The following is a 12,188-nucleotide window of genomic DNA, read 5'->3' as shown; positions in this document are numbered from 1 at the left end:
GACTGAGTCAATCATAAGGAGGGCTGTGAATATCTGGGATTATCGTGGAGTCTGTAGGAACAAAAAGCAGTAACTGAGAGCACAAGCTGATGCACTGCTGGACCTCTTGCAGAGAGGGCATGTAGGCAAAAGTGAGTGCTTGCAGATGACGCCTTCTTTGCAGTTCTCTAAATCGGCATCAGAGCCAGGTTTTCTCAACCTTGGATCCCCAGATGTAGCTGGAATACAACTCCCATCCAGTGGTGTCTCAAAGGGGGGCGGGGGGCAGTCCACCTGGGGTGCCGTGTCTGGGGGGGACAAGAAGGCACCCGTGGGGTGCTCACCCCACCGCCCCTGGGTGCGGTGGCACAAACGGCCATTGCGCCACTGCAGCCACATGTGGAGAATCCTCCGTTCGCATCTGCAGCCATGAGCAGAGGATTCCGTATGGCGCTTGAGTGGCGCCGACAGCAAACTTGCTATGTACAACGCATGCGTGGTGTCACATGCATGCGCTGTATGTAGTGACGCTGCACATGCGCCCTACATAGTGATGCCACAAATGCGTCATACGTAGCAACGCCATGCATGTGCCACAAGTAGTGGTGCAACACATGCGCAGCCGGCGGTTTGCCCCACCCCGGTCGTCGGTTAGCCTTCGTTCGCTCCTGCTCCCATCATCCCTGCTGAGAAGGGCCAGCAATCAGCGATGATGGGAGCTGTAGTCCAAACATATCTGGGGACTCAAGGTTGATAAAGGATGCATTAGACTGATCCCAGAAGGCCTGAACTGACCAGACTGGGTGTGTGGGGTGGGGAGGGGCACCCTGCCTTGAGTGCCTTTGTCAAAGGGTGTTTATAGCTCAGATTTACCTCTATTTTAAAAAAATTAATTCTGACTGAAGACACAGCTACATGATGCCTGTCCAAATACATGGAACCTCATGCATGGAAGCGTACTGGAGGATAATTGAAGTGCAGAAGCAGCAGGCAGCGAAAGGGTTAAAAGGTAAAGGTACCCCTGCCCGTACGGGCCAGTCTTGCCAGACTCTGGGGTTGTGCGCCCATCTCACTCAAGAGGCCAGGGGCCAGCGCTGTCCGAAGACACTTCCGGGTCACGTGGCCAGTGTGACATCGCTGCTCTGGCGAGCCAGAGCCGCACACGGAAACGCCGTTTACCTTCCCGCTGGTAAGCGGTCCCTATTTATCTACTTGCACCCGGAGGTGCTTTCGAACTGCTAGGTTGGCAGGCGCTGGGACCGAGCAGCGGGAGCGCACCCCGCCGCAGGGATTCGAACTGCCGACCTTTTGATCGGCAAGTCCTAGGCGCTGAGGCTTTAACCCACAGCGCCACCTGCGTCCCTAGCGAAAGGGTTAAGTACACTCCAAATCACCCTCTTGGTGCTTTTGGTGGGTTTTAACATTTCTAACATTTCATTCATTCATGGAACAGATGTAGTCCTTCCATCAAAAATTGATTTCAAGGCTACTGATAATAACACAGCTATTAGAAATGCATCCCTCATCCGAGACCAGGGAAAAGAGTCGGCGGAAGAAGATTGGAAGAAATTTAAAGACTACTTACAGAAATACTGTAAAATTAATGAATGTTAGATTGATGTTGGACAGAAACTAAGTGGTTTCCAGCTGTAATATTTAAGAGATATGGAAAAAAAAGACTTAGAAATAAGTAAAAACTAATGGTGAGGATTTGCTGAACTAACAATATGAATTGGAATACAAGAAAGGGAGGTATGAGGAGGTCTGGAAAATAAGTTAAAAGAAAATAAGTAATGATTTTTTAATTATTTTTGTATTTTTGTTGTTTTTTCTTTTACATTGTATTACTTTGTGAAAACTTTAATAAATATTCTATATAAAAAAAGAAATGCATCCCTCATGTTTTTGTGACATGAGCATCAGTAGTGGCACATGTGGTGGGGAAGAGCCACAGAGTCATCCTTGTGACATTGGCATTGGTGCTGGGCTGCAGTAGTGCACCACCACTAATCCAGATCTCCAACCGCTGCAGCCGCACACCCCCAACCTCACTGCCAGCCCAGCCCCATCAAATTAAGCGCCAGCCCCACCACATGTCAATCAATCTCCTTCCTTGGCATGCAGAGGATACAAAAGTACATAAATCAAAACATAAAATTGGCGCCTGTTCATAAAAGGAGATACTTTAAGAGGAAACAATAATCAGGTTAAAAAGTGCCTTTCAAGTCTTGCAGCGACGTAGTTTAATGGCATCTCTCAGAAATGTTGCTACATTCTCCGTAATGTCGCACCTATGACCGTTCAGTACAAAGGAAACCCTGGAGAAGTCGGGGCAATTTAACCTTTCTTTCAGCATGGAGTTTAAATATTTATCGTGGATTTTTGCATAAAATGGGCAGTAAATAGAACACGTGCAATGGTTCTGACCTGTTTTGTACTGCAAGGACAATGCCTTTCTGAATATGGAATGCACTGCTACAGGTGCATAAGAGTTTGACCAAGAAGACCCTGAGGTTGTAGACATGAGGTTGTAGCCCCAAAGATTGCAAGACTATAACTCCCATCAACCCCAACCTTCTGGCTCAGAATGATGGGATCTGCAGTTCAACAGCATCAGGGGGAGGGGCTACCCCTGACTTTAAAAAATATTATTCCGGTTTAAAAGCATTCGAACTATATGTACAATAAACTACTGATCACCATACATACAGGGAAGCACAGAATTTTTCACAAAGTTAACAAGTTAATGAATAAGGATCATGGGTCACTATCTGCAGCTGCTGGTTATCTCGTAGAGTAAAATATATGAAAAATAGGGAATTTTTTTAAGTAGTCATTAAGTACAGCATGTATTCCACCCTTGGGGGGAGGGGGGAGGGGGATTCTTTGGAAAGCACGAACTAAATGTCTGAACTGAAGGAACTGCCATCAGATTCATAGCTTTAGGGTACTTTATTGAAAACCTCATTGGTTTGAGTCTGACAGAGGATTTCTAATCCCCATCACAACAGCAACAGGAGACTGAGCTTAGGCCTTCCTTTCAAGACAGCAGTTTCCTGAGTCATTAAATCTCAGGACATCTGGAATGAATCAGGTACACTTTCAGTAAGAACTGGATTAAGAAAAAGAATCTCTCCATTGGCAAGGGAATTCCTGGGCCCTGTTTGCTTATCCGGGGCATGATGTCATTGGGTATGGATTGCCGGCAGTGATGTATGAACTGCACTGCCAATGTGGTACCATCCTGCCTTAGCATCTGCAGTTCATTAAACAGGAAGCGCTGCCGTCATCAAAATGTGTTGGTTGAACTGCATTGTTCAAGAAACAACATGACCCAGGCTTCATTGGGACACAGACAAACAGACAGGCACACACACCGTCCTTAAGGAATTGAAGATGTAAGCAAAACAGTAAATGAAAGAGGAATATCGGTTTTATTTTATTAACTGATTAGCATTTATGTGGGCAGCCTAGTTCCTATCAAGGGGGGAGGCTGGTTCCCATGGCCACTGAACTCCTTAGCCAGACTTATTTTAAGTCTGGATTGCTCTGTGCACATGTGAATATTGTCTAGATTATCTCTGCTTAGAAGAGGTTTCGCTCAAGAATTTGACTGTCAAAGCATTCCAGTGGGGCTTATATTCCAGTGGGCCTTAGGCTCTTCAAAACAGTGCTTTAGACCGTGATAAAAATCTGTGCTTAGAAAATCAAGTTATATAATAGCACAGGGAAAAGGCAAGGAAATTTGTCGTCTGCAGATTCTTCGGTTTATCCAGGGCAAAACTTAAGCAGATGATTGCACAAGTACACAAAATCTCTACGTATAAATAACATGGCGAATCAACATGAATTAGCATGTACTCAAGAACACACAGTAACTGGAACACTTGAGGTAGCTGTTATTTGTGCTCCGGTATAACCGATAAGTTAAATCAGGGCTGGGGGAACTGGTTTTGACTGGAACGCCAATCCAGAAGTGGCCAATTCTTCACAAGCAATTTTGCTTTAAAAAGCATGTAACAGGACAGAGCAACATGAATGGGGATGGAACAAACCTGTGATCAGAATGGATTATTTTCTTCCTCAGGGGCTGATCTCAATACTGACTTCTTTGTTTGGGGGCTTTCTCTCGTGCTTTTTATGGGAATCAAAGTGCCTCTCCTCTTTGTTCCTTGCTTGTCCAGGTAACAAGAACCCATTCCCTCACCCCACAACATCCTTTCAACAGCCCCACAAAAATGCAGAGAGGGCAGACTTTCAAAGGGAACAATAATAATCGAGAAATTCTGTCCTCTGGTTCAGTTCAACTATAATGTGGATCTCTTCTTTCTTAAGAAACGAAACAAAATCCACTACTGCTAGTCAACTGTAAGGTTAAAAACTGTAAAATCTAATATGCTACGGCAGTTTCTGCCTAGGGCTTATTCACAAGGCCACAATAATCGTTTAGGGTGTCATCTGGCTCAATTCTTGTTAATGGGCTTTTGCCGTTAACTTGAAAGAAAAACTTCCCATTAAGTCAATGGAATGTGGCCACACCCTTGATATCTAAATTGGTGGTGTGCAAGACCTATCACAGATCAGCTGTCATCAAGAGAATTGCCTTGGAAAGTGGAAAGACTAGCTGCCAATGGACACCGGGTTATCCATTCCTAATAGCTATCTCCTTCCGTTATGTGCATTACGCCTACAGACACATTTTGTTACATGACTCTTTAGCTATCTCAAAACAGAATTCGTTCTCTCTCTCTCTCTCACTGGCAATTAGAAATCTAAGAAAAACCCACTCTGGTGTGTCTCCATGCTAATTAAGAGCATTTATATATAGCTGTATATTTCAAAGCGTTTTCCCTTCCACTTCTTTTTTTCGTCTGGGAGACTCATCACCCAAAGAAAAGAAACAAAACAAAACAAAAAAGACCACACCAACTCAAATCGAACTCGTTTGCTTTGTGCACAGCAGGATTTCCTTGTGGGGTTTTCTGTGGCTTTGATTCATATCATTTGTAGTAATTTCTGTAGCAGTACACTGGGTGGTTCCAACAACCCTAACTGTTTATCAGGCAGATGTTCAATGTAAGATGTACTTCAAATGTGTATTAAGAGAAAGCCAAGTTCCTCTATTTGATTTTTTTGCCGCCGAAATACACTACAGGACCCTGCCCTTGCTGGAGACCCATAGAGGTGAAATAAAGTGCTTGCCTCCTTTTCTTCCCTTTGGCAAATGACTGTATCATTGAAATGGCGACAAGATTGCACTGGCCTATTTATTCTGAATGTTTGTAAGTGATGCCAATAAAGGTTTGATGATGGTGATGATGAGACAGACTAATATAATATATGTATAAGTTGTTAGTGCAAGAAAGCCTGGCAATATTCATCCCATGAGATATATTCTAACGTTCCTTGTGACTTCCAATAACATTTCATTATTTTTTTTCAAATAATATTTATTCAAGTTTTAAAAAGTTACAAAAAGGAACACAGAATACAAAAACAAAACATATCCAAGAAAAAAAATAAAAATAAAAAATAAAAAAGGAAAAACAGCTAAAAAGAAAAAAAATACAGTCAAAAAATGACAAAAGAACAAGTTAAACCTTAATATAACTCCCTTTCTTAACTTATCTCCTTGACCTCCTCACACCTCCCCTCTTTGTATTCTAATTCAAATAGATATTTCAGCAAATCCTTCATCTTTATTTTTATCTTTATAACTTATCTTAATATACTGTAATTTTCTTTTTTTTTTATATATATATACTGTAATTTTCCATTCTCTCATTCGCCTATTAGCCATCCACTTTTACTTTATTTAATCTTATTTCTCCTTAAAATTTATATATCTGAAATTATTCTCTTAAGACTTTTCCCCTGGGGTCACAAAGATTCCATTCCACGATTTCCCCATCTCTCATTAAAAGATTTTTTTTTTTTAATATCACAATATATACATTTTAAATTCCCAATTTTTCTTTCACCATCTCCCCTCCCCGGTCTCGGCCCCTGCCAACAGTTCTCCAAAAGTCCATCAACCCGGAGATCTTAAGTCCGAGGCTCTTAACTCTCTTTCATGTCCCCTCTGCTGATATTTTTGATAGTCTTTGGTGTTAAAGGACAAATCTCGGGGGAGCTCCAACCCAACGGTAGTCAAATTCCTTCTTAGTGAGTCTGCCAGACTTCCATAGTTAAAGGTAGGGCCCATAGAATATTCCAAATCTTGTCTCACACTCCTGCCAAATCCAAAGGCCCCAGAGGCTCCAATCTCCACCTGACTCAGATTCAAATCCCAAAAGTTATTTGATCCCCACATAGGGTGATCTCTCCATCTTTCATTTTCCAAACCAAGCCAGGCTTTCATCTCCAAAAACTGGCTTCTCCTAGTTGCAAACGTATAAGGCCTGAAATTGTAATCCACCATTTGCCACTGTAGGGTTACGACTCCCCCATGCATCACTTTAACAACAGCAACTTTCTCCTTCTCTGGTTCTTCAATTTGTTTAGTTAAAAGAGATTCCTGTGCCGGGTTCTTGTCTACTTCTTTACTGATGCCCACTTTTGTTCCCAAAATTTCAACATTGGTAGCCATGACGTTTATCTGTTCTTGCAGCTTTCCCAGCAGATAAAATGTCCTATTCAGTTCAGATGCGACTTCCTTCTCATCCGCCATCCTTGAAATGTCCAAGGTCAAAGCTAGTTTCTCAGAGACTTTATCTTTAAAATCAATTTCCCAGCTGCATCCTTGCAACACTATCCCAAAACTCCCTCTAGAGGGACACAGTTTCCATTTACACTCCTTCTAGCACAGTCCCAAAAGTCCCAAACGTAAAATTGTAGCAATTGCCTTCCTTCTTTTTAAACACAGAAACACAGAAACTGACAATAGCAACAAAGTCCTTCTTTTGTATCTTGACAGCTAGCTGTCAAATTTATCTCTTCACCCTCCACGGGCTCTCGCAGACCGCTCCTGGGTTTAGGGAAGTGGCACTTCAATTCCCCAATTCTGACCTTCTCCTGCAGGCTTCCCTGCTTCCAAAAAGAGTATTGATAGTAATTTCAATCAGTGGAATTTTAATCCTTTAGATAAGACTCTCCACAACCTTAGTTAACAAGTTCTTTGCTTCAGTTTATTTACAGAAAGGGGAGGTGGACTTCCTGTTTAGACCTTCCCCAAGCGGTACCAATTTAAAAGTACTTTAAAAGTCCAATTTCCGTTCTACTCACGGGTTGCCGATGGCGCTAACCCGGAAGTCCTTGCTTCCAATAACATTTCAATACCTCTACTGGCATAACAAAATGGATTAAGTGGTTTCAGATTTCTTTACTCTGCTATAGACTTTAAATAAAAATAAATCTAAGGTCATAGAAACATATGAGATCGGCATCACGCAAATCTTTAGCTTCTTTTGATTCTCAGCTTTCACCTTTAAAAATGACAGCTCCTAGGCCTCACAGTTGCAAAGGATATGAATGACAATATGTCAACAATGTGTGATAAAATATAAGCAGCTGTAGAATCCATAGGTAAAGGAGTTAAGTTGACTAGAAGAGTTAAAAGGGAGGACCCTGAAAACTCACATGCTTAGTGTTGGTGACAGAATTCAACTTTGGGGAGCAAATAAATTTGATTTTAAAACAACAACTGCAAAGCACTCAAAGCCCTAACAACAGGGACTCAGAATTGCCTGTTAACTGTAAAACTGTTGTCATCACATTGCTCCATCGTGTTTTCAGTCCCACATGTGGACATTCTTGATACCATATTGGCTCCTGTGCATCTTTTTGTATTATGTTTGCAAATAAATAGTGCTGCTGACCGGACTTGTAGCTGTTGCTTGCTTTAAGGAGAAATTTTCAGGAGAGACAGTCTTAATAGCAGCCACAACACAGTTAAGAATGGTCAAAGCATTTCACGAACATTATCTTTGAAAGAGTAGTGGGGAATCTCTTTGAGCACTCCCTGAGAATAAGATTTTCAGAAAAATAAGTTACAGGTTTTCTCTCCCCACTCCAAAACTTCTAAGTTTCGGTAGGTTTGGAAAGTGCAAGTAGGAGATAAACTGGCAAAGAAGATGCTCCAGGATTTTGCTGCTATTCTAAATCTAACCTTATCCCAGGGAAAGCTTGCACAACTTATGAACCAGCAATCCAAACATAACTGTGCTTGACCAGTATTGGGTGTTGCAAAATGCTTGATAAGCCTTCTACATTTTTGCAGTCCTGAGCGGGCTAATGAGTTCATTAAGCGTTTTATGGCTAAAATTGTGCTTGCACACAAAAGCAATTGTAGCAAGTCTGCCACCTATTTTCTGCCTCTCGAGGAACACACTTTTTGATAGATCACATTCTGCATTGTTCATCACATATGGTAATAATTCAACCATGTGGTGGCATGGCTCAAGGCTATAAAATGAATGGCCCCTAGGGAAGATGGTACAATTCCTAGTGCATGCATAACTGCCATACTGTCCCTGCAATATAAGGTTTGCCAAAGAGAGCATTTAAACTCCAGAAACAGTAAATCCAGGCCCATTTGATATTGCACAGGCTGAAAATTTGTGATGAAAGCCAGAACACCATAAATGCACAGTTGTGTTTGGCTTTTTGTAATATAAATCTGACTCAGTAGATTTGATTTTAAGCATCTGCATAAGCTTCGCTTACTAACCTTGCATACAGTCAACTTATATGAAATTTGAAAATGGGATTCTTAAAGGTCACCTGGTGCGCTGAAATGGAAGAACTGCTGTTTGAGAATTTTTCTTTTGCGCTTATACATTTCTTGGCTAAAAATATCTGGCTTGGGTATAGTTCTTTTCTTGACATAAATCACTTGCTACTGTGCAACAAATTCTTTATTGCAACCAACAGTAGACTTTATGAGCTTGTATTCCAAGATTGCCATCTCTATTGGAGTGGTGAACAGCTTTAACTTTTTTATCATTTCCTTTTCCTCATATGGGCATCTGAATGGGTTGTGAGTTTTGTTTCTGGGTAGAGATGGGCAAAACCAACCCATCTCAGTTCAGAAATTGTTTCTCCACACATACCCATACCTGAAAAAAAAAATGGTTTAGAGCCACAGATTATAATTTCTTGCCAGCTTTACTTAGAAAAAGTGAAGCCCCAGGCATACACCTCAGGCAAAAACCAATACTCCATTAAGGAAAAGCCTTGCAGGGCCTTTTTTATATGAAAATCAAGAGGTCTCTCCCATCTGTTTCTCCCTCCCCACCCCTTAAAGAAGGAAGCAGGCTGGTGGAAAATGAAACCCATTTAAAAATCTGACACAACTTCAAGGGGGTTGGGCCCAGTTCAAAAATGGACCACTCTTTTAGAGCAAAGTCCCACACAATCCCATCTACCAGGCCCAGAATCAGCTCCTGGCATCTTGCAGCAGCTGCCAGAGCACCCAGTAGCTCAGAATCAGGAGCGATACTTGCCCCCAGATTCCCAACAGCAGAAACTAATGGACATAATTTTAATTTCCTTCAGTGCCCTGGAGTGAAACTAGCTCAAGCACGCTGGGGCACTGTGGGAAATGAAAATGGCTACACCCAGCCATCCTTGGAAACCAGGGCCAGATTTACATATAAGCTAAACAAGCTATAGCTTTGGGCCCCACTCTCTTGAGGGCCCCCCAAAAAAATTAAAGGAAAAAAATGGATGTACAGTCATACCTCGAGATAAATATGCTTCAGGATAAGTATTTTCGGGTTGCGCTCCGTGGTGACCCGGAAGTAACGGAGCACGTTACTTCCGGGTTTCGTCGCTTGTGCATACACAGATGCTCAAAATGACGTCACGCACATGTGTGGAAGCGGCGAAACATGACCCGCGCATGCACAGGCATGCTGTCGCGGCTTACGTTCTATTCAGGATGTGAACGGGGCTCTGGAATGGATCCTGTTTGCATCCTGAGGTACCACTGTACATTTCCAAAATATAAGATAAAAAAACAAAAAACCTACATACAGCAACAGTGTTTTGTGTTGTGTAGGCTCCTTTGATGTAAGTAATGGGCCCCGTCTGCTAGCCTGCTCCCTAAAATATCACTGGTTTGCTCCTTTCTATACATAGGGTGCCTACATTCTGCATGTGCAAATGGCTCTAGATACCTATTAGGTCCATAAATTACCATATAGCATATATTCAACACAAAAACCAGTGACAATTTGTTGTTGACAAAGGACAGCTGAATATATAAAGGGCCCCATTACCTTCAGTAGCCTAGGGCCTCATCAAACCTAAATCCAGCCCTGTTGGAGACACAGGAGCCAACTCCTAGAGACCAAGGTTCCTTCACCACCAGGAGCACCCATAAAATATTTGAGGGTGCCACCTCACCCCCAGTTGATAGGCATTTGCCATTCAAATGGTGTGTGTGTGCGCTGCATCTTGGGATCAATTATGCAGCGTGGGACTCCCCATCCCCCAATATTTTATTCAAGTTGGCATCTCTGCTTGGTGAGTTTCTGCAGCTACTGCCTGGTGGGGCCTATCAGTGAAAGAGAGATCCCACCAGAAGGCACTATTCCCAATACCCCATCAAACCTGGAGCCAGTTTTGCACCATTCAAACAACATCAAGAATGAATTTTCCCCATAGCATTATTAATAACAGGTAGGTGGATTTTTTTACACAGTAAAAATGGACATTGGGGTGGGTCTCAGTTCTACAGAAAGGCAAATGAGTGGCACATATTGCCATGGGAATAAAAGGAAACTCCTCCACAACTGTTAAGGCAATCCCAAATATATATATATATATTTTAAAATGAGGCTTTTGGAGTCAGCTGGCATTTTCCCCACAAGAGGGAAATAATGTGCAAACCTATCTGCCAAATAACACTCAATATTTTATTTTTTTAGAGAGAGAAAGATTGCATTTTTATGAATTGTAAACTTGTGCAAATTTAATCAATAGATTAATCAGCTAAAAATCTGATGATTAATCAATTACAATTCCTTTAACTAGGCTGCAGCTCTAATCTTAACGCAAATTAATCAATAAATTAATTAACTAAAAATCTGATGATGATCAATTACAATTTCTCTCACTTGGTTGCAGCACTAATCCTAATGAACTAGCTTTACTAATATGATTGTTTCTAGGACATTCGTTTTATATTTCTCAGCTACCTTTCAAGTCTTCGTTGTTCTGCTGAAAGGTAGGGTATAAATGTTTTCAATGTTTATTTAGAAAAATCTTGAATTTACCATGCATTGATTTTCTTTTGTTGTGTCAGGCATGAAGGCAAAATACACATATTTAAAATGTATAGATACCTTCCCCTTCCCCCAAAACAGACTGTGACAAAAAAAATTTAAAATATTAAGATTTGCCCATTTATCTTCTGCAGATATGGGTAGTTGGATGTGTCTGGTTGTAGGATGGGAATGTGTAATCAATTACACTCAAGAATTCTTTGAAATAATGCAGTGCTGACAGACATACACAGTTGGATGGCCATCTTCATCTGCAAACCACTCCTGTCCACTGTCAATTCCATGCATCTCACTATCAAACAAAATTCACTGGCCAGAATTGGCAGAAGTAACCAAAGTCCAGACTAATTGGCTCCATCCTTGAGACACCAATTATCTGCATTAGGAACAGGAGCTGGTGGATTAACACACCGCCCCTAATTTAACAGTGGAATCCTATGCATGCTTACTCAAAAGAAGGCTGTTAAGTGGTTATGGCAAATTAACCTCTCTTGCCCAGATCCATCCAACGACATTGGATTGGGCTCAACCCATATTTATAGATATCCACACACTTGGACTCCAGAAACGCTAGCACTATAATTATTACAAGAAACAACAAAGGAATGGCATCTTGTGAATCTAACACTAACTGAGAAGGAATTCCTGCACTGCAATTAAGTCCTCCAATTTCCATTTCGGGATTCGGCGTTCCGCTCCACCCCCACCCCCACCCCCCATGCACATTATTTGCAGCAATGAAAAATGAGAAAAGCTTGGCATGGTACGGAGGGATTGCAAATGAATGACAGCTGGAAGATAGATTCTGAAAGGGTCTCTGAATACTTGGTGCCAATTGGCCTTAAAGGCAAATGTCGGCATTTGCGGGGGGTTGGGCAGAGGAATATGCTGGGAAATAAAACTCACTCTGGCTTTAATGACAAGAGCAGGGAAAGTTTAGGTAGCTAAAGAGGAAGAAAAACCGCTTTCGAAGTTCTCCCA

At 41.8% G+C, this 12,188-nt stretch overlaps 1 protein-coding gene and 1 long non-coding RNA gene across 2 annotated transcripts in view; both read right to left on the bottom strand.

Annotated features, from left to right (window-relative positions):
• Positions 1–12,188, bottom strand: part of LOC310828716 — a 232,064-nt gene that overhangs the window by 79,886 nt on the left and 139,990 nt on the right. The window lies entirely within an intron of this gene.
• The window catches only part of ITGA9 (integrin subunit alpha 9), a 231,444-nt gene that overhangs the window by 79,886 nt on the left and 139,370 nt on the right, over positions 1–12,188 (bottom strand). The window lies entirely within an intron of this gene.

This window comes from Podarcis gaigeae (assembly GCF_964106915.1).
Source record: "Podarcis gaigeae genome assembly, chromosome: 12".
In the NCBI taxonomy this organism is placed as follows: domain Eukaryota; kingdom Metazoa; phylum Chordata; class Lepidosauria; order Squamata; family Lacertidae; genus Podarcis; species Podarcis gaigeae.
This window is presented reverse-complemented; position numbering and strand designations above follow the sequence as displayed.